General features: G+C 38.6%; 1 protein-coding gene across 7 annotated transcripts in view; it reads left to right on the top strand.

Annotated features, from left to right (window-relative positions):
• The window catches only part of VRK1 (VRK serine/threonine kinase 1), a 78056-nt gene that overhangs the window by 12170 nt on the left and 46917 nt on the right, over positions 1–18969 (top strand). For 5 of the 7 annotated variants that reach the window (XM_060165437.1, XM_060165452.1, XM_060165412.1 and 2 more), the window contains exon 2: positions 13505–13621. The exons of 1 other annotated variant lie outside the window; for it this stretch is intronic. The gene's annotated coding sequence lies outside the window, so the exon portion shown is untranslated. Of the gene's footprint in view, positions 1–13504; positions 13622–14863; positions 15070–18969 lie in introns of all 7 variants that reach the window. One more of the 7 variants, XM_060165421.1, reaches the window with a different exon arrangement.

The following is an 18969-nucleotide window of genomic DNA, read 5'->3' as shown; positions in this document are numbered from 1 at the left end:
GCTTTTACCCATTTTTAACAAACTGGGTTGTCTTTTTTTCTTATTGAAATGTTGGAGTTTTGTATATTCTGGATATGAATCCTTTGTTGAAAATATGAATTGTAAAAATCCCTTTCCATCTATGACTTGCCATTTCACTCTTGTGTCTTGTTGATGAACTGAAATTCTAAATTTTAATCAATTTCAGTTTACCCATCTTTTCCTTTATGGCTAGTGTTTTCTGTGTCTTGTTTAAAAAGTTTTTGCTACTCTGTGGTCATGAAGATCTTTTCCTATGTTATCTTCAGGACGTTTTATCATCTTACCTTTCACATTTAGGTCTCAGTTTTCAGGAGTTGATTTTTGTGTGTTGTGAGGTAAGGGTCAAGGTTCTCTTTTTCCCTATATGCTAATCTATATGAGTAGTAGCAGGTAGCATTGGGTCAGGTGAACACCAGTCTGGGAGTTAGGGTTCCTGTATTCTCAGCCTTAATCTACCTTTAATGCACCTTCTGAATTTGGGCATGTTATTAAACCCTTGTGGCCTCAGCTTCACCTGCAAAATGAAGGATTTGAATGAAATGTTTTCTGATTTTCATCCTTGCTCTAGTTTGTTAGATTATTCTCCCTAGTTTACAGTTTTATTTAGGCCTATCAGAATATTCTTGGAACTCGTTTCTGTTATCTGATGTGTTCTTGATATCTCCCAGCTTTATGTTATCACCAGTTATGATGAGTATGCCATCTAGATTGTCATCTAAGCTACTGAGGAAAGAGCTTTCTTGATCACGGTGGTAAGTCCTCGCCCCCGCACCTGTTCTTCTGATCTTGTTGTTATTCTCTGTCCCTTGCCAGGAGCTCATCATTCTGTTTTAGTAAGCCATGGCTCAGGACGCCAATTCCATTTTTGAATGTCATATACATATACTATTCATTTCGCTTGTCCTTTCCTTCAGTTTCCTACTTGAACTTCTGAGAATCACAGATAACAATGCAGAGTTTCAGGAATCAGCAGAAGTCATTCATGATCAAATGAGTTCTGGTCTCAGTGAATTCTCTCTCATGTTGCATGTGTGCTCTGGAAGGTGGCATATCCTCCAAATAGCTGCATACTGTACTTGTGCTCTTCCGTGGAGTAGTCAGTGAACCACACTGGTAACATAACAAAGTGTACCCTTTGCTGGCTCCTCTGTGTTCTTAGTAGCCTGCGTTGGGGTGATATCTACCCTTCTTTCAGAAGGTATAGTTTCTTTACACAGAATGTCATAACTTCAGGATAGCTATTGTTCCTTCCTTTGTCATTGATATCACATTTTCCCTCTCATTAATCTTTTTTTAAAAAGTAAACTTCATTGAGATACAGTTCAGTTGTCATACATACAATTCACTCATTTAAAAGGTATTGTTCAGTGTTTGTATTTTCACAGGACTGTAACCATAATCTAATTTTAGAATATTTTCATCAACCCTAAGAGAACTCCCCTACCAAGTAGCAGTCACTCTCCATTTTCTGCCATCACCCACTGCCGCCCGGCCCCCAGAGCCCTAAGAAACCACTTATCTGCTTTTGTCTCTATAAATTTACCTATTCTCGAAATTTTACATAATTGGAGTCATACAATATGTGGTCTTTTGTGACTAGCTTCTTTCACTTAGTATGTTTTTAAGGTTCATCCATGTTGTAGCATGAATCAGTACTTCATTTCTTTTTATTGCTGACTAAAATCCCAGCGTATGGGTATGTCACATTTTATTTATCCATTCATCCTTTGAAGGACATTTGAGTTGTTTCCACTTTTGGACTATTATGAGTAATGCTGCTATCTGTGAACATTTATGCACAAGTTTTTGTGTGGACATATGTTTTCATTTCTCTTGAGTATATACGTACCAGTGGAATTGCTGGGTCATGTGGTAACTCTGTGTTTAACTTTTCTTTAGGAACTGCCAAACTGTTTTCCAAAGTGGCTGCACCATTTTGCATTTTCAGTAGCAATGAAGATCTCTCCAAATCTTCACCAGTACTTGTGATTTTCTGTCTTTTTGTTTATACCCATGGTAGCGTGTGTGAAGTGGTATCTCTTTGCGGTTTTGATCTCTATTTCTCTTAATGACCAGTGAGGTCGAGCATATTTTTGTGTGCTTATCGGCCAGTTGTTTATCTGTTTTGAGAAGTGTCTGTTCAGATCCTTTGTCCGTTTTTAAATTGGGTTGCCTTTTTATTATTGAGTTCATTAACCTTTTAATGTTCACTTTGATTTATTTTCAACTAGAAGCATGTTTTTCCTTGGTTTTCCTTCCTTTTTTTTTTCCCGTTTTGTTCAGGGACCATTCATTCTTTCTATAATGAGCAGGAGGGTTGAGAGTGCTCTCAAGCCCTTTTGCATTCTCTTGGCAACAGCCTCCATTGGCAAAATATGTAACTGTGGAATACCTTAGACGGGAAAATGTACATCTGCTCGTTATTGGAATAGATCCTTTTGTAGTCTCATAATGGTACTATTTTTATACATTATTTTCTTAACTATTTTTTCATATATTCTGCAGTAGTTTATCACATCAAGGTTTTTCAACTGAATTTTTGTCAACATTTTGTATTAGTAAAACAAGAACTAAAAACTTTTTTCTGAAGAGCTTTACGTCAGTTATTTATTTCATTATTTTGTCCTCTTGATCACTGGAAGTCATCCTTCTTTTTATTTAATAGTTAGGCTGTGTATTTATAGTAACATTGAATATGTTTCTGTTTTGTCTTTTATACTCTTTTTATGACATTTACATTATTAGTCATTAAAGCAAATATTTTACCACTTTAAGACGTTTCATTTTGCAAATGATTCTGCAGTATGCACACTCTCAGTACTTCGAAGTTAATTAGCAAAAAAGGCATTTTTGCAAAAATTACACTTGCCATACATATTTTTTGAATCTTGACCCTGTTAACTTACCTGTCAATGGTTGTGAGGCAAGGAAAATACCCAGCACTATTGGGGTCGAGTAAGAGGGACACGGTGGTCAACTTGAAGGGCTTCATTGTCTAGTGCAAAAGAAAAAGGAGAAGAGCGGCCCTGGCACTCAGAAGCTGGCCTGGTGTCACCGCTAGACCACGCTGTTCTCCATTTAAACATAAACAATCTCACAGAATGCCTCAAAGTTTCTCTGAGAGCGCGGAAAAATGAGACAGAGCACAAACAAGAGCAAGGTTGCTGCCACCCACAAAATACTTGGCCAGAATGAGTGACCGCAGCTTCTTTACCAATTACTGCTTTATCTTGGTTCTAGTCTCCCCTCAGATAAGATTTATTGAGATACCCGACATAGAATTACCCCACTTTCTAACCGCATCCAAAAGAAACTAGAGAAATTCCTGCTTCCCTAGCCCTCCCCCAAATTACCCAACCAAAGCCCAAATCCTATCATAGATTCTTTACAACATTCTCTTATGAGATGCCCCACTGTTCCTGTGGTGTGTGTTCTCCCAATTTATTTAACTACAGGTTTGTTCCTGGTGGTCTATTGCTGAAAGGCAGACACCAGAGATAGGACACTTTGAGCAACTGCAATAACAAAAAATATAGGAGAAAAGGTTACGTGACAATTTTAAGATAATCAGCAAAATTCAAAGTGTGGGAAATTTTACAGGACAAATGACAAGGGGAAGGAAAAAAAATTAAAGAGAGAGGTGGCACTTGTCTGTTAAAGAGATTCAAAGACACATCAGCCAGTTACAGTGACTAAAAAATCAACTCTAAGACTTCTTAAAAAAAAAAAAGTTGGGGCGATTTGAACACTTATTAGGTGATATTAAGGAATTGTTAATTTTATTAGGTGTAACAATGATATATGGTGAGTGTATTTTTAAAAAGTCCCTGTTAGAAAAATTTACATATGAAATTATATGATGTTTGAGGTGAGCTTTAAACTAGTCTTGGGAGGGGCTAGTGGATTGTTTATACAGAGGAAACAAACTGGTGATGTGTGGATAATTGTTGAAGCTGGGTGACGTGTACATGGGAGTTCATTATATCACATCTCTGCTTTGTATGCATTTGAAAATTCCTCTAATAAGGTTTTTTTTTTAGGTCATTTTTATTTCTTTTTCCATGAATTTGCCTCTCTATGTCACTTTCCCATTTTTCTGTTGGGCTTCTGTCTTTTGTTTCTTATAATTTAAAGGATTCTTGAATATGTACTGAGAAAATTAGCCTTTTGTCATAGGCCTTGTAGGTATTTTTTATTTGTCTTTTGAATTTGTTTATGGTATTTTTTAACCTGTGGAGAATTTTTGTCAAATTTATCAGTTTTCTTTAGGCCTTATGTGTTTTATTTTATGTGTTGCTTAGAAAACCCTTCTTGTTTCTGAGATTCTGCAAAGTTCTTTTGTTTTCATGCAGAATTTTTTATGTCTATAGTACTCTTCTGATTTACTTTGATTATTTGGTCATCCTAATTTCCTTTAGAGTATTTAGAAATAGTCTTCCTTTGAGCCCTGCTGCAAGAATATATAAGGAAAGATGTTGTTCAGCAGCTATCTTGCAGAGATTTAATACAGAACACCCGGAGAATTAACCACGAGCAACGTTTGGTAGTTAATTTTGCAACCCGCCCCCCCGCCCCCAAAATAGGAGAACTAATGGGAAAGCTGTCATTTACAGGATTGGCAAAGTGTGCTAAATGTTATAAAAAATATTAGCAATATAGTTCAAAATTTCTAATTTTAGAAAAGTTCCTGTGATTGCTTTACATAAAGAAGTGTTCTGGGACTTCCCTGGTGGTGCAGTGGTTAAGAATCCGCCTGCCAGTGCAGGGGACACGGGTTCGAGCCCTGGTCCAGGAAGATCCCACATGCCGCGGAGCAACTAAGCCTGTGCACCACAACTAGTGAGCCTGCGCTCTAGAGCCTGCAGGCCACAACTACTGAGCCCGCGTGCCTAGAGCCCATGCTCCGCAACAAGAGAAGCCACTGCAATGAGAAGCCTGTGCACCGCAATGAAGAGTAGCCTCCGCTCATCGCAACTAGAGAAAGCCTGCACGGCAGCAACAAAGACCCAGCGCAGCCAAAAATAAATAAATTTAATTAAAAAAAAAAAAGCGTTCCTTTCAGCTCTTTTTGTAGGGCTTATGGGTCAAGGAGCTAGGCACCCACCTCCCTTTGAGGTTGGCATCTTCAAGCTTGTTCTTCTCTTAGATTTGATGCCTTTGCCTGGGCAGAGCAGGAAGTTTTCTAAATATTACTGTAGTGTCTTATTCATAGTTGGTTCGTGGAGACCTGTTAGGACTCCATGGATGGATGTTTTAATCACTGCATCAAAAGTCAGAAGAAGTGCACAGCAAAAACTTCATGACATCGTTCCTTTTTGGGGGCAAGTGGTGGCAGTGAGGTATCTCGGGATTGTGTTTGAAATTGTACCATACTATGTGTTCTCAGTTAAAAATTAATTCTGCAGTTAGTCTTCCTCTTTTAGAACTTTTGGAAATCATTTAAAGGAAATAAAAGTTGAAGAAGTACATTTGATACTGTATTTTAAACATTTTATTCACTATACCAAAACTTTTTATAATCTAATGTTAATCATTTTTTTAATACAAGTTTAAAAAATCTGACTAGGAAGAAATTTTTCTCCTGTGAAGATATCCACTTTATTTTTCCAAGTTAGAAGTTTGAGTCTTCACCTAGTTCTTTCCAGCTTAAGTGTGAAAACATGACTAGTGTGACAATTGCTTCTAAAGATTGTATCACAGTTTGAGTTTAGCTTAATGTTTTTCAGAAATAAATCTATGAATTGATGGGATCATTATCTCTGGAGGTTCACGTCTAAATTCTCATTGTGTTACATTTGACTCTTATTTTGTTAGTGTTACTAAGGGTACCATACAGCTGTGAATGTTTTTCATACTTTTATTGATATGCCTGGTTCTCTGAGTGAAACCAGGGGACTGATTGGGTGTCTCTAACAGAACTGAGTTAACCTTCCTGTGTCTCAGTTGTTTGTGTTAAATGGTATTGGTAGTAACTCTACTTTTATTCCTGTGGTCATCCTTATAGTTCTGTCTCAACTGTAGGATTTGTGGGGTAAAAGTAAATATATGAAGAAGACCCTGTGTATTGTTGTGAAGTGGCTATAAAAACTCAAGATTCTGTATTTTATTTTGCATATGATTTCTTAGCACTAAACCAATGCATTAATCAACTTCTGATTAACTGGCTCATTTGTAAGAGGACTGTCCTTAGATGTATTGCTTTCAAATTGTTCACAATGTAATTTAGCAAAAGAGGTGATGAAGTTCTTTATTGACTGATTATCTCCTATTTGATTTTATTCTTTGACTTACTGTAGATTGGCAGGAAGCCATTTACACCAAAATATGTAATTCTTTTTTTAAAATTTATTTATTTAATTTATTTAATTTTGGCTGCGTTGGGTCTTCGTTGCTGCATGCAGGCTTTTCTCTAGTTGTGACGAGCGGGGGCTACTGTTTGTTGCGGTGTGTGGGCTTCTCATTGCAGTGGCTTCTCTTGTTGCAGAGCACGAGCTCTAGGCACGCGGGCTTCAGTAGTTGTGGCACGTGGGCTCAGTAGTTGTGGCTCGCGGGCTCTAGAGCACAGGCTCAGTGGTTGTGGCTCACAGACTTAGTTGCTCCGCGGCAAGTGGGATCTTCCCGGACCAGGGCTCGAACCCATGTCCCCTGCATTGGCAGGTGGATTCTTAACCACTCTGCCACCAGGGAAGCCCTGTAATTACTTCTTAATTTCAAATAAGTTTGAAATATGGATAAATGTTTTTGGCCTGGGATATGATGGGATGGGAAAAGGGTGTTTTTTGGGGAGGCTCCTTCTGAATCGTTCATTCACTATTTTATATTTTTTACCCAACTTCTAAAATCCTCTAATACAATAGAGTTGTATGTAATAGAGCCCTTACATTGAAAATGAATGACTTAATGAAGAAAGGAAGATGTATCAGAATACAGTTGGCCTCTATATCTGTGGGTTCTGCATCCACAGGTTCAATCAACTGTGAATTCAGCTGACTGCAGATCAGAAATACTTGAGGGCTTCCCTGGTGGCGCAGTGGTTGAGAGTCCGCCTGCCGATGCAGGGGACACGGGTTCGTGCCCCGGTACGGGAAGATCCCACGTGCCGCGGAGCGGCTGGGCCCGTGAGCCATGGCCACTGAGCCTGCGCGTCTGGAGCCTGTGCTACGCAACGGGAGAGGCCACAACAGTGAGAGGCCCGCGTACGGCAAAAAAAAAAAAAAAAAATACTTGAGAAAAAATTTCCAGAAAATTCCCCAAAGCAAAACTTGTATTTGCCACATGGACAATTATTTACATAGCATTTACATTGTGTTAGGTATTATAAGTAATCTAGATAGTATTTAAAGTATATGGAAGGATGTGCGTAGAATATATGCAAATACTATGCCATTTTATATAAGGAACTTGAGTGGATTTTGGTATCCAAGGGGATCTAGGAACCAGTCCCCTGAGGATAATGAGGGATGACTATATCTAGACCAGTGGTCCAGTCTGTGCATCACAACCCCCTGTGCAGGATTAAAATAGAAGATGCTGGGGCTCTTGTGGAGTAGGGCCTTTACTGTTTCAGAGTTCCACTGGTAACCATGATGTATAGCCAGGATTGAGAATTACTGCCTCTGACAATGGATAGTTATGTAATCGAGTTTATACTTTTGCTCTGAACTTCCAGGCACCCACTGAAAAAGGGGAAACAGGAGTTTCATAGCTCTTAATATCTTAAAAAGTTGCATCACTGGAAGAGGCACTTTTTCCCCACCCTGAAACTAATAGAGTTGATGTGTACAACTGCTCACTGTCTTTAATAAATAGTTTTATCAAAGGATTCAGAAACATTCTTTACCTGGAGGGCTTTTTATTGATCCTTGTTTGAAGCTGATGGTGTAATATTAAATCATAACTGTGTGATCGTGTTTTTGCATGAAGCTAAGTGCAGCTTCTTGAAGCCAAAGGTTGCATTTTATTTGGTTTTATATTTCCAGTCCCTAGCACAGTTTCCAGCACATATTCTGGAGGTGTTTTATAAATGCCTTTGGAATAAATGAGTTCAAATGTTTAATTTCCTGGTGAACTAAATTGCCATAAAGGTAGAACTTAGAAAATCTAGAATATGAGATGATTAGCATGTTTCCTAGACCATCTGTCACTAATATTGATTGTTTCCACTTGGTACTGTAGACTTGTTTTTCTGGGGGTGGGTAGCTTGTGTAAAGTTAAAAAACCTCTTACATTCTTCTGTACCCCTCTCTTTAGCTGCTTAAAATCAGGTCAGTTTGTAAAAAGTTGACATCCTTACTATTCAGTAAGGATGAATGCAGTCAGCGGTTATTCCAGTAGCAACGCCATTGTAATAACTGGTAGGTGTTCTGCCTTGCCCCCTTCCAGTCTGTTTGACGCATCAACCAGAGTGATCTTTTGAAAACCTAAGTCAGAGCATGCCACTTCTCTGCTCCAGACCTTCCCGTGATTTCCCATCTGACTTAGATTCAAAGTCAGTGTCCTTACGGGGGCCTCCATGTTGGACGTGATGGCCACACCTTGCCCTTTTATGTCTCTGACACCAGCTAGTGTTCTCCCTGAGCTCATTCTCTGCCAGATGCACCAGCCACCTTGCTGCTGCTAGGACAGGCTGGGCATGTCCTGGCCTTCGGCCTTTGCACTCGCTGCTCCCTCAGTGTGGGGTGCTCTTCCTCTAGATCACTGAATGGCTGACTTCACTCACTTTATTTACAGGTCTTTGCTTAAATGTCACTTTCTTGTGACGCTTTACCAGATCATCTTTTCGGTTTCATCTCTGCCCCCCCACCCCCCGCCATGTCCCTGCTTTATTTTTTTCCTTTAGCACTTATTACCATTGGATGTAGCTCATGTTTTAATTTTGAAAAAAATTATCTGTCTCTCCTAAACAAAATATTAGCTCAACGAGGGCAGAGATTTTTGTCTGATTTGTTCACTGCTTTATTCCCATCTTCTAGACAGTTCCTGGCACAGAGTATGTGCTCAATAAATATTTGTTGAGTAAATGAGTTAATGAAGCAGACACTATGACTTGTAATAATATAGAATTCTGTGGGTTTGAGTATTACTATTATTTATTATTTTTTTTTTGCGGTACGCGGGCCTCTCACTGTTGTGGCCTCTCCCGTTGCGGAGCACGGGCTCCAGACGCGCAGGCCCAGCGGCCATGGCTCACGGGCCCAGCCGCTCCGCGGCATGTGGGATCTTCCCGGCCCAGGGCACGAACCCGTGTCCCCAGCATCAGCAGGCGGACTCTCAACCACTGCGCCACCAGGGAAGCCCTTGAGTGTTATTTTTATTTTAAATTTTAAAGGAGGCATAGAATGGTAAAAGTTTTATATTTCTTGTCAAAAAGTTGCAACCATCTACTCAAGTAGCACTACCAAATAACTTAGTTTAAGTTAAAGGGAGAATAGGGCCTAGTCCTGTCCCGTACTTTTGAGAAATGGAAGTTGATCCATTATAAAACCATTCCTACCTTGAGGTGACTTTAGTGACAATGGCACTTAAGATTTTGGTAATCATGATATCAAGTTTAGCCTACAGATGAAATGGATTTTGAGGATGGAATAATACATGTTAACCAGAAATATAAAAAAAAAGTAAAAATTTTGGTGAGAAATTGGTCAGTGGGAGAATTCTTCTTGAGTGTTCAGAGTATGATTTTCATTTTGATTCATTTTGACTTCATTTTGATTCATTTGAAGGACTGTGAATTAAAATGCAAGTATAAACCCGTTCCAAATATTATGTTTACCCTTTTGCTAAAGTCAGAGTCCTTATGGTGGCTCCCGGGGCTCCATTTGATCTGTTGCTCCCGTGTTCCCTCTCTGACTTCTCCTCCTTCTTTCCCCTTGCTCAGTCCACACCAGTCACACTGGCATCCTTACTCTTCTCTGGTTGCGGGACAGGCTCCTAACTTTGGGTCTTTGCACCACTCATCCCTCTGCCTAGGATATCTGCCCCAGATACTCACGTGGCCTCCTTCCCATCTTTGCTCAGATCTCACCTCCTCAGTGGGGCTGACCATGACCTCTCCGTTAATACTGCATGCTGCCCCCGGTCACCTTGCACTCCCCGTCCTCTATCCCCTCCCCCCAACCTGCTCTACTTTATTCTTTTTTGAAACATAGCATCTACATTCTCTAAAATATTACCCATTCTCTAAAACTTACCCATTATGTTAGCTTTTATTATCTGTCTTTTCTAGAATATAAGTGTTAAATGGTAGGACCTTTGTTTTGTTCCTTGAAGTATAGCAAGTGCCTAGAACAAGTGCTTGGCCTGTGGCAGATTATCAATAAATGTTTGTTGAGTGAATGTATGAACAAATCATTACTCTTCTTCATAAGTTCACATAATTCACAGTTAACCTTTATTTACTGCTGTGAAAACAAGTAGATTTATGTAATTAGCATGTATAAGAACAGTCTTTGAAATAATACCACTTGTATTTGTACCTCCATGTTATGAGTCAGAATTTCCTTCCTTTTTTAAGGCTGCATAATACTGTGTTGTACATCTGTACCACATTTTGTTTATCCATTTGCCTGTGGGCGGACACCTAGGTTGCTTCCACATTTTGGTGGTTGTGAATAGTGCTGCTCTGAACATGGGTGTGCAGATATCTCTTCGACACTATCAACTCTTTTCAGATCTGTTAGCTTAAAGAATATTCATATCAATCAATTATATTTTTTGTATATGCCTCCGTCTTAATTTTAAAGCTATTAATTTTATTTCCAGAGGTCTTAATTTTATTTAATGGCATGTTTTTATTTTATGTAATTTATTCTTATAGGATTTGTATTTTGATGTATTTGGTGTAAGACCATGTACAGTGGTCTGCTTTTTTAGCATGATACAATCCTGGAAAACTATACATCAAAAAGTGGAACAAAATCCTTGAAAGAATGAGGTGTTACTCACTGTTGTGTCTCCCAAAATACCTAGACTGTGAGTGGCCGGAAACAGTAGAGTGAAAACCAGTAGAGTGTTGTGTTGTGAAAGCAAAAGGAAAGAACGTTTCAAGAAAGAAAGAATTAACAACAGTGTTGAGCACTGCTGGGTAATGAGCGGAACAAATGAGATGCTTCCTCGAGTCATCGGGTTCAGTGCCCTGAGCAAGAGTAGTTTGAGTGGGCTTGTGAAGGGAGAGTCCGGATGGAGTGAGTTGTGGGGAGGGTGAGGAGAAAGGACGTGTTCATAAGTACAGGTTTTGTGCTGAAAGGGAGGAGAGAGTTAGGATGATAGTGCAGGGGGGTTAAAAAACATTTTTTTTTCCCCCAATGGGCAAGCCATGAGCATATTTAAAAGCTGATGGGAAGGATCTAGTTGAGGGAGATGTTGAACATTTGACAGAGGGGTTAATTAATAGTTTATGTCAGGACGTCGGAGGGGATGGGATGCAGGTGAAGAAGGAGCTGATGTTTGATGGAGGAGGAGGGCTTCCCTAAATTGTGATCACAGAAGGAGGATAGGATGGATGTAAAGTTAGGCCTGAAGTGGGTGCAGGTGGTTTGTAGGTTTGAGTCTTGGAAAGATAAAAGGAATTTCCACTTGAAGTTTGTGGCTTTTTTCTCTAAAGCAGCAGATGAGGTCATCTGTTGAGAGTTATGAGGGGGAATTACAGTTTTGAGGAGAATAAATAGGGTTCAACATGGATTTCAATTGCTGGGCTTTTAAAAGGAATGGCATTATATATTAAGGATAAAGTTAGATGTCAGGTACTTGAGGAAAAGAAACTTAACCTTTCTGCTGTATAATTCTACGCATTTATTGAAATCCTACCAAGTGCAATGTATTGTAAGACAGCTCTCTTACCTAGTGAGTTCATAAACTTAAGGGAACATTTATCAAATGCAGTAAGAGGTAAGAACAGTGCTGAAGCTTCAGAGGTCATATCTGACTGCAGAAGAGCTAGATCTTACGTTTGGTAGTGTATATATGTCCGTGCCACTCTCTCACTTTGTCCCAGCTTACCCTTCCCTCTCCCCGTATCCTCAAGTCCATTCTCTAGTAGGTCTGCATCTTTATTCCCATCTTGCCCCTAGATTCTTCATGACTGTTTTTTTTGGGGAAGCAGCCACATAGCACAGGGAGATCAGCTCGGTGCTTTGTGACAACCTAGAGGGGTGGGATAGGGAGGGTGGGAGGGAGAGAGATGCAAGAGGGAAGAGATAGGAGGACATATGTATATGTATAACTGATTCACTTCGTTATAAAGCAGAAACTAATACACCATTGTAAAGCAATTATACTCCAATAAAGATGTTAAAAAAAAAAAGAGCTAGATCTTTGCATATGGAAAAGATTTCACCAAGTGTAGATAGGGGAGGGTGAGAAAGTGCTTTCTACTACAAAGAGTGGAGCTGAGAATATGCTGGTACCATGTTAATGGCATGGTGAAAATTATCCTTGAATCACTGTGTCTCTATACAGTTTTAAAACATCAGAGAAGCTTATGACTTTAAAGAAAATTTCATAAAAATATATGACCCCCTCAAAGGAACTTACGTGCATACCTGTTTTAGGGAAAATTTATGACTAGTCATCCAGTATGTGACAGGATTTATACAGCATTGTAATTTCCCAGTTTGGGTATGATGAATTCATAGAGCTCATTAAGTGTAAGTGGAATTATTTGATTCATTCAAGCTTTTTTCTCTCCTCAGCAGAAGATTAAAAAAAATATTCCAAACTTGAATCCAGGACTTGGAAAATGCCAGTTGTCTAAATACAGTACCATATTGTGATAAATATAGCTATTGGAATTTTAAGACTCTTTTCACAAAACTTTTAATATTCACAGTAGAACTTTTTTTGGAATGTTATCTGAAAAACAGAGGACCATTTTATTACCAGAGCTGACTATTAATTAGGGTATTGTTTCAGATATAAAAGTTGATCTGCCACTGAAATTCTATTTGAATATGTATAGTTCCAAGCTTGCTTTGTGTATTTAATAACTTCAGTACCATAATTACTCTGTTTACAATTAAATTTTGGTGAATATGCTAATATGGGATATACCAGCAAGTGATTTCAGTAAAGGGCAGTGTTGATTTGCATTTTCATGTGCTTTTCACTTGCATCTGAATTTCATTTAATATCAGTGAGAAAAGAAGTAGTCAGTTTATGTAATGGTCAGTGACGGTAAACTTTCTTTTCTTTGAAATCTCTCTGTTGGATTGGCCGTCATAACCTGCTTTGCTCCAGGTGGGCAGAAATTATGCAGAAAGATTTAATTTGGTAGAGGTTTGTGCCCTCCGTTTTATTCTTTAATAGAAACCTTAATGTAGGTATTGGTTTCATTATTAGGAGAAACCTATAATGTACTAAAGCAATTGTTTAATTCCAATGAGTATTTTAAGTTCTTTACTGAGGTAAATGTTTATGGTCATGTTATTTATTATAGTTTTTGAGCAAGGACTTCTGGTTTTAAATAATTCTCCTTTCTTCTTTTCAGAAATCCTCTGAAAAGGAACAAGGAGATTTGAGACACATCGATTTCATATTCTCTGAAACTCGGAGACTTCTTTTACTCTGAACCAGAAAATAAGAGGGGCTGCCAAGTGCAGTGAAGGTCAGATGGGGTTGTGGGAGGATGTTGAAAGGTGGCCCTCTCAGGTCTGAGACCCATCTCAGACAAAACTGGCAGAGCAGGGTTCTCCAAAGGAAGTGGCCCACCCCGAGGGGCACAACCACTGGCCTTTGTTGGGAAGAACAGGAATGGGTGTTGGCAGAAAAGGGCCCTAGGACGCTTGATGGCATGATGAAATGTTCTGTATCTTGATCAGTGTGGTTGGTTCTCAAGTGTGTATGCATGTGCAAACGTTTGTCAACCTGTGTATACATTTGTGCAGGTTATCAATTTATTGCTTCTCAACTCCAAATACACTTGTTTTTGCTCTGTTGGTGATACTTGAACTAGACCCTGTAAACATGTTTTCTTCTCCAGCACAAGGTTAGGTTAGTCAGTAGAGGGTGAGGGACAGACACTGGCAGGCAGAGTGGGGAAGGGGCTTCTCTTGCTGTTGTAGTGTGCTTTTTTTTTCCTCTCTTAAGGTATGGATGCCAGCATGCTTACTCTGTGACTTTTCTTTAGGACCCTGCTAGGCAGTATCTTGCTTCCACCAGGACCCCAGCGGGTGGATTCCTATGGACCGGCTGGCACCCTAGAGAACTCTGCCACCCGGTGGGCTGTAGCCACAGCCTTTCCAGTGAAGAGTTCATTTCTGTGTTCTCTCCCTTAACCTTGTAGATAGTATCTGCTCCCTCCCTTTTCTGTTCCTTAGAGTTCTCCTTTTAGTAGTCAACCACCTTTTAGAAATTAATAGCTTTTTATATTAAGCGTTCTTGTTTAAGTTACTTGTGCATTTTCTTTTTCTCCTGATTGGACCCTGTTACAACACTTAATGTTTGTGTAATTTACCGTGTTAATTTTACATAACTGAAAAAATAGAATGAAATAAATCATAAGTGTATAACTTGATTAATTTTAATGACGTGAACATACAGTTCAGATATCACCCAGACTGGGGTATGGAACACGACCAGATCCCCAGAAACCTTCTTCTTCCAACTCATAGTCATTTCCTCCTCCCAGTGGTTTCTGCTGTTTGACTTCTTTCGTCACAGATTAGTGCAGTGGAATCATGAGTGTCTCGTCTTGTGTCTGGCTTCTTTTTTTGAACTTAGCATTGGGAGGTTCATCTATTTTATTATGTCCATTTTCCTGTTGATGGACATGTGGGTTTCCAGTGTTTCGCTATTTTGATTAAAGGTGCTGTTATCCTTTTGGTGGACATGTTTTCATTTCTCTCAGGTATATACATAGAAGAGGAATTGTTGGGTCAGGTAGCAGCTGCTGCAGAACAGATTTCAGAATGGCTGAAGCACTGGCCCATGTGTGAGAACTCCACTTGCTCCACCCCCTTACCAGCGCTCAGTGCGTCAGCCTCTCGGGCTTGAGATCTTCACAGCTTCTAGGGGATAGGTAATTCCAATGCTGTGTAAACTCTTTATATTGTGGTAAGAGAAGAAAAACTTCAAAAGTGTTTTTATGAAGTGAGCATAATATTGATATCAAAACAAATAAATATGTTAGAAAAAAGCAAACTACAGACCAGTCTTACTTATGAATATCAATTTTGTTCCTAAATAAAATATTAGTGAATAGAATCCAGCAGCACACTCTAAGAATCATAACCTTAATTAGGTAGTAGTATGTTTTTTTAAAGGGTGGTTATCATGTTAAGTTGCCCTGCATAACTGTGTGGTGTTCCAGCTGCATTTGTTTAAGTCTTTTGTGTCTCTCTACATTTTAAAAGATGAGTTATTGACCAAATGCTTATTTATTAATCCACTGCCATTACCACCCCCTTGCATCCAGCAGAAGCCAGCCTCTGAGCTGTCGGTTGTCTGTGGCCAGCCTAAAATTGTAGGGCTGGCAGAAGGGAGGCCTCCGCATCTTTTTTCCACAAGAAGCCACTTGTGCAAAGGGAGGAAGGGAGTTTCATTTAGGGGCATTTTAAAGAAAATTTTGTGTTGTAGCGGCCCCTTTCTACCAGAGCAGCAGAGTATATTTCAATGACTTCTTCACGTTCTTGTGGAGTAGATAGAAGTGTGAGGGAAGTTTTAACCCAAGCATAAAGTTAGTTTCAAGTAGTAATTAGTAAACCAACAGTCCATTCCATTCCATTCCATTCCATTCCAAAGAAACGTAATCTAGGACTTACATTGTACAAGTTTATATGAACTTTTTCTGTACTTAGTTTACTTGGGTTGGTTTGATATGTTTAAGTTCCTCAAACACTTGTGGATCTCCCTAATGTGTATGGAAGGCTGACTAAAAGGAAAAAAAGCTGGATTCCGACCTCGTGTCTTATACCAGTATAAGTGTAGACAGATAAAAAATTTACCAAGAAATTTTATGAAACCGTAAAATAACTAAAGGAAAAACATGGAGATGTTTGAAAAAAGAAATTTGACTGGGAGAGGTCTTTTAAGGATGACATAAAACCCAAAAGCTAAAAATAAACAGTATTAAAAGATAAATAAATTGGAAGAAGTATTTGCAATGTAAAGAGCTAATTTCTTTAATATATATAGAATATATAAGAAGTGCCTATAAATAAAAAAGCAAAAGGCTCTTAATAGTTCACAGGAAATGAAGTACAGATTTTACTTTGGAGACTTTTCTTTCTTTCTTTTTTTTTGGATGTGTGTGATTGGACAAGCTCATGGAGTATGAAAAGATTTCCAGTTTTGATCCTTTGGAGATTGTTAATTATAGGAGCAGTAATTTTTTAATGTTTAAAAACCATAAAATATTTCACAATACAGAAAATCTTATTAAACAAATATAGACCAAATGAATTAGAAGGTACTTTTATAACCACCACCTATGTCAAGGGATATTACTGAGCCCACCATGTGCCCCGTCTTAATCACAACTTTCTTATGCTCCCCCAAAGTAAGTTCTAGCTTTTATGGTAATCGTTTTCTTTATAGTTTTAGCACTCAGATATGCATCCCTAAACACTGTGGTTTAGATTTGCCAGATTTTGTTAGATATGTTGTTTTTAAGTCTTTTTTTTTTGCGGTACGCAGGCCTCTCACTGTCGTGGCCTCTCCCGTTGCGGAGCACAGGCTCCGGACGTGCAGGCTCAGCAGCCATGGCTCACGGGCCCAGCCGCTCCGTGGCATGTGGGATCCTCCCGGACCGGGGCACGAACCCGTGTCCCCTGCATCGGCAGGCGGACTCTCAACCACTGCGCCACCAGGGAAGCCCTGTTTGAAGTCTTTTTAAATCTAGTTTTCTTCTCCCTCATCTCTTCTTTTCCCCCCTTTATTTGTTGAAGAAATGGTGTTATATGCACTGTAGGGCTTCCCGCAGTTAGGATTTTGCCGATTGCATTCCTGTGTTAGTTTATCATATTCTTCTGTTCCCTTCGTATCCAGTGACTTGATAGGCTAAATCATATTCAGGGTCCGTTTATTTTTTATTTCTTATTTCGCAGGATTACTTTATGGGTAGTGGCGTGTTTTTTTATCAGGAGGCATATAATGTCTGGATAGCTCATATTTTGATGTTAGTAGCTATCATTGCACAATGTCTGGATCCATTAATGCATTAGGAGGTGGAATTAGTGTTAAGCTAAAACCATTCTTATTCACTTATTAGCTGAAATTTTTCTGTAAGGAGAAATTTCTCTTCATCTTCTATTTGGTTACCCAGTGGTACAATTCATGTAAGAAAGAAAGGATAGATGCTGGATTCTTTCCCTTTATTTACTGGTTTTCAAAATTGAGTGGTTTCCTGTTATCCTCTAGAGATGACCACTTAAGTTTTCTTACTATTATGAACTCTTGGTTTTACCCATTTTGTGTGTTTCAGTCCATTATGGTTATATTTATTGACTCAAATTGGCTCATCTTTGGTAGTGGGAACATCTTTCAAGTTGACTCCTTAGACATATTTGACATAACTCTAGTAGTTTTTGATAGCTTCCTTGACATCTAGAAATGACGAGGTGTTCCAGGTTTATCTTGTACATTTCCAGCTCCAGACCTGGAATCAGTCATTTCTTCAAGGAACCTGGTTTCTTTTAACAGGAAATGGTATTTCAGGAATACCGTTTGTGTACTAGGGATGCTCATTGCTATTGGGTTGTTTATTGTTTCTAAGCTTTTTTTTGTGAATGGGGCTAGGAAATACAAAGGTGTGTGTGTATATAGTTTCTGTAAAAGATAACGTACCTTCTGAATTAAAAAAATACTTCAAATATAATCCTACCTCTTCTTTCAGCTGCATCCTTTTTCTTCCATATTTGAATCCTGATTTTTAAGGACACAGTGATGATAGAATTAAAACATCACATAATTATTCATTTGCGTTATTCCACATCTGTGACCACAGTAGCTGCAGTTAACAAAACTAAGTATCACCACAATATGATTACTGAAAAGTTGATTTTTTTTGCATGTTTTCCCATTTTTTTGCGATTGTACTATGTCCACATTGTCAGAACATATACCCATTATCTATTCTAGCCTCTCCTTTATAACCCTTGTTGAAACTCAGTTCTACAAATAAGTATTTACTGCTCACTGTCAGCTCTTATAGTGGCTTTTCTTTAGTGATTTTAGATATCTGAGGCTTGTTCTCTAGTAGATTCTTATTCCCTTTTCCCATTTCCGTGTTGATAACACTTTGAAGTCTTTAGATTTGAAATTTAACTGAGTATAGACTCTTTGGTTCAGGTTTTCTTTCCTTGAGTCCTAAGTATGTTACTTCCTTTTTTTTTTTCTGGCATAAAATGTCGCTGTCAAAGTGATGACAATATGATTTTACTTTCCTTATAAACTATCGTTTTTTGGCCTGCATGCACAAAGAATATTTTCTTTTACTATTAAGTTCAGTAATTTTACTAGACTAGGCTGCGTCTTAGTGTTGGTCATTCTGGGTTGATTAGTATGTGGTGTGATCTTTCACTTTGGGGTTTCACTTTTTTTTTTTGTAAGTTCAGGAAAGTCTTTTTGAATTAAAGCATTTAAACTGTCTTAATAAGGAAGACAGTTCCTTCTTACAGTAAGGAACTCATCAAATAGGACATTACTCTGATGATTTGATAAAGCTGGATAAAATTCAGAAGGCATTCATTTTAGTATTTGGAAGTACTGTGTGGCTTAGTTATTTCTTTTACGCAATCTACTGTAGCTCTAAAAGTCACCTTTTTTGGTGTTTTGAGTCTGGGCTGTCATGGTTACACCTGAAATTCCATTCAGGAAAGTTTTATAATGATTACAAACATATTAAGAGAATTAGTTGATATGAAGAAATAACGGACACACTCATTTTGAAGATTCTTTTGTTAACTTAGAGAAGATTTAGACAATGAAGATGCATCAGTATTCTGTAGGAAAAAG

Source organism: Lagenorhynchus albirostris, chromosome 1, assembly GCF_949774975.1.
Source record: "Lagenorhynchus albirostris chromosome 1, mLagAlb1.1, whole genome shotgun sequence".
NCBI classification, from domain to species: Eukaryota; Metazoa; Chordata; class Mammalia; order Artiodactyla; family Delphinidae; genus Lagenorhynchus; species Lagenorhynchus albirostris.
The sequence above is the reverse complement of the archived record's forward strand: the minus strand, read 5'-3'. Positions and strand labels throughout refer to the sequence as shown.